Raw genomic sequence first — 3,826 nt, 5'->3', positions numbered from 1 at the left:
TTTTCCACAGTGCAATTTGGGGACTGTTGAGTTCTGAAGTGCTGAAATCATAAATTTGCATTTGATCTAACTTGCCACAGTTGCTTCTGAAAAGTTAACACGGCAGTGAGCACTGTGTGGTTTTATAGGCTTTAACTTTACTCTGCAGGTAACTACCGAAAAAGAAAGGTTTTAGGTTCACTAAAACCAGCAACCACATTTTTTTACTATTTTTTTTTCTTTCAAAGTTGATGATGTGATAAATTGAACAGCTTGTTGCACCTAGATAGATCAAATTTGTTTCACTTTTGTTAATTGGTTTTAAAATCTAATGAATTGAAAGAAGAAAGTAACCCTAATAAATGTAGTTTATTATTTTTCTTGTCAGTGGCTCCCAGATATGATCACACTTATATCTCTTTTTTTGCCAGACAAGATGAACACGAAGAATTTAATTTGCAATTTGCAAGTGTTACTGAATTTTGAATTGCCCAACTTAAGTATTAGGCCAGATTGTTTTGTTTCCTAGAGAGCCTGGCCACCTTTTGCCTCTTTTTAATTTTAATTGCAAGCATAGATGCTCAGAATCCCTGAAAATCAACCTCTAAGAACCTCAGTTTGGCACAGAGGCACAAAGTGATTGTGTTGACAAGTGGAGGATTTCCTAGTGGCTGCAGAAATAATCTTCAAAATCAGATGTTTTACTTTAAAGAGGAGAAAAAAAAAAGTGAAGAAGGAATTGCTCCTCTCAGTTAAACCTCTTGCTGTTTTTCATTATGCAAAGATTTACTGATCAGTTCTTCCCGTTATTTAATGGGCAGCAGCTTCCTAGCTAGCATGAGGAAGTTGTCCAGGCTAAGTCTGCATATGCAGAAACAAACTCCTTGTGGTTGAATTTGGAGGAGAGGAAAAAGGAGCGTGCAAAGGCGCTACCTTTCCTGATGCTTCCCCAGGGCTGCAGCGTGAGTGGCAGAAGCCCTGTGAGCTGGTGGGGCAGGTCCCTGGGGAGGGAGCAGCCTTCCTCAGCTGCCACTCTGCTCATCCTTAGGGACCCTGGGCCTGGGCTCCTCTCCATCCCATGCTCTTCATCCCACCAGGAGCTGAGACTGGTCCTCTGGCAGCTGCTGTGGCCTTGGTAACATGGGCATAGCCCTGATCACTCCCACGGATACTTCATTACACCTTGTTACCTGCTTCTTAAGGGGAAAGCTAAACCAGATGAGCTCAGCTTAAGTGAGGGGCCAAGACCTGTGCCYTAAGTGAGGGTCTAAGACATGTCCCCTATGGGGCACCTCAGGTGCTTTCAGGCTCTGCCCTTGCTTGCCCTGTCTTTCCAGGGCTTCCTCATTTCATTGAGGGCACATTGCTGAGTGGGAAAGATGGGAAAGACTCTATAAGGATGAGTTCTGTTTGCTCATTGTACTGTAGTACTTTGAAACATCAATATGGATAGCATACCTCAATTTCTGGTATAATTTTCAGTAAATAACTTGGTGAGTTTTCATTTCTGGATTCTCTGTTTAGAATGATATGAAATAAGCGCTTCTTGATAAGGTGTTATTTTTTGGAAACTGCTGAACATCTTTCCTCTGATGACTGAAATATCTTCCTGTATTCATAAACATTATTGGTAATTTTAAATAATGATTTCTCATATCAGCTATCAGTGCTAAGCATGGTTTTTGTATGTCCTGGTTTGCTATGTTTTTTGCATCTTAAATGTCTGCATGAAGTTAATGTTCCTTCAGCCATTCAATTCCTATGCATTTATACTGATGATTTCTTATGGATGMTTCTGAATTTCAGATGAGAATTTCTTTTAGCAGATATATCTGTCTTGAAATACTATTTTTGAGGTATGTAGAAACATGGGCATTAGCAATCCTCATGAAAACTAAGCAGCTCTGTGCTATTTTGAGGGATAACAGGTTGGCCTTCTAGAAAAGAGCTGTATTGTCTGTCTGTTAAATTTAATTTATGGTAAATTTAGTGCTTGAATTTGGCTAGGGTCTTGCTGCTTCTACTCCTCTTAGTGTATACACACAAAATAAAGGCCATCTGAAATTCAGTGATGCCCCTCTAATTTCTTCTGATACAATTTGCAGTGTCTTTCAAGAACACCAAAACATTATTCTCCAGCTGTAGGTTATAATTCATGTAAGCTTGGTCTGAAAAGAGACTCTGTGGAAAATGGTACTGTGGGGTTCCTCCTTTGTGTCTCAGTGGCTGAACTGGACATATGCAGAAATAAACAGGAAGAACAATGTATGTGGTCAAACTAAGCCTGCAACTTTATTAATGCAATGAATTGACCGACATTACAGAGAACGTTAAACTACCTTAATGGCCAAACAGCAGAGCTAATCCAGTGCAGACCCCAGGAGTCTCCAGGAGTCTCCAACTAGGACAGTCTCCAACTGTCTCTATTTTTTCACATGAAAAGGATTAGGTTGCAGAGTCAGTGTCCTCTACACCTGTCCTCAGGTGGGAGTCAGAGAGCTGCATRAGACTGGAACTCCACTTGCACCAGACCAAAGCCTTGTCCGTGCTGGTCTCCTCTTCCCAGCCAACCTCCATTCCAATTGCTAGGACAAATATGTGCTGTCTACGAACGGACTCTGCACCATAATCATGAGAGTCTCTTGCAGATGCATTGATGTAACAACCAGATGGCAGATTCTGCTTTCTGTAGCTGGGAAAGCAGCAACAACAGTACAGTATTGATGAGGTTTGTTTTGTGGAAGAAAGAATGTCTTCCAAACCTGAAGGAATGGTTACCCCAAGCCTGAGGAAGTCAGTCAGCTGATAGGACAAAGCACAGGCATAGAGTTAAAAGTTAGAAATGAAACCGCATCTCTGCATGGAGAGSGATCAGCATCTAATCAGTTCTTATGTAGTTCTTCTGACAATCAGTATGAAGCTCTGGAGGAGGGAAAAGGAAGCACAAAGATCTTGTGCAGTGAAATCTTCATCTTCAAAGCAAAAGGAAGGATGGTAGAGAAGACCTAGTCCAGAGTCTGGTCCTAGAGAAGACCCATCCAATTATGTCTTCATTCTTGCTGTCTGTTTCCATTGCTCAGTTCATAAAAGAGATTCAAATTAAGTCATTAGTTGCCTTTTCTCCACTCTGTTTACTAGCTCTGCAAGCTGAGAATGATTTTARATGTCTGCATGTTGTTGACTCTCTTGCCTTGCTATTCACAGTGTTTCCTTGTACTAGTGTAATACTTCTTGTGCTCAACTGGCCTGTAAACAACTAACTTTTATGCATGAGGAAGGAGGAAGGAGATGTAGCTCCCTAATGCAGAGGTGACCATACTCATTTGCATCAGTAGCTTTTGTAGGTCAGTGCTTGCCCCAGCACCAGTCAGATTCATCTTTCTTGACGATGCAAAATTAGGAAATAGTACTGGCCTTCTAGGATGTTTGTTCTTAACTCAGGTAGTTAACACGTAGTGATGTGTAAAGATTTGCTATTTATCCACTTTTCTGTAAAGATGAATATGACATTCTTTTTTTTTGCATATTGTAGTGCAGTCTGATGGCTAAAGAAATCTAGGGGAGAGAGCACCTGATAGAGTGGAAGATGCTCACAAGAGCAGAAAGCCATGGATTCAGAGAATGATTTGGGCTAYGTGTTTTGATATAATGCATATGGAGAAAAGAGGATATTGCTTAGATCTTAACGGGGCTTTCCAAAGGCAAACAGACATTCTCCATTTTTACAAGGAATTTGATCTACTTCCTTCCCTGCTTTGTCCTGAAATCCTGAGCTGTTGACACTGACTTTTATGAATGCGGATTATATATTTTTTTAATCCAAATACTTCTCCTTATCTCTTGAAAT

At 40.7% G+C, this 3,826-nt stretch overlaps 1 protein-coding gene across 5 annotated transcripts in view; it reads left to right on the top strand.

The window, feature by feature from the left end:
- Positions 1-3,826, top strand: part of FILIP1 (filamin A interacting protein 1) — a 103,919-nt gene that overhangs the window by 78,488 nt on the left and 21,605 nt on the right. The gene's annotated exons all lie outside the window — the stretch shown is intronic.

The sequence above is a fragment of the Nothoprocta perdicaria genome, unplaced genomic scaffold (genome assembly GCF_003342845.1).
Source record: "Nothoprocta perdicaria isolate Ctin4 unplaced genomic scaffold, notPer1 scaffold_74, whole genome shotgun sequence".
NCBI classification, from domain to species: Eukaryota; Metazoa; Chordata; class Aves; order Tinamiformes; family Tinamidae; genus Nothoprocta; species Nothoprocta perdicaria.
The sequence above is the reverse complement of the archived record's forward strand: the minus strand, read 5'-3'. Positions and strand labels throughout refer to the sequence as shown.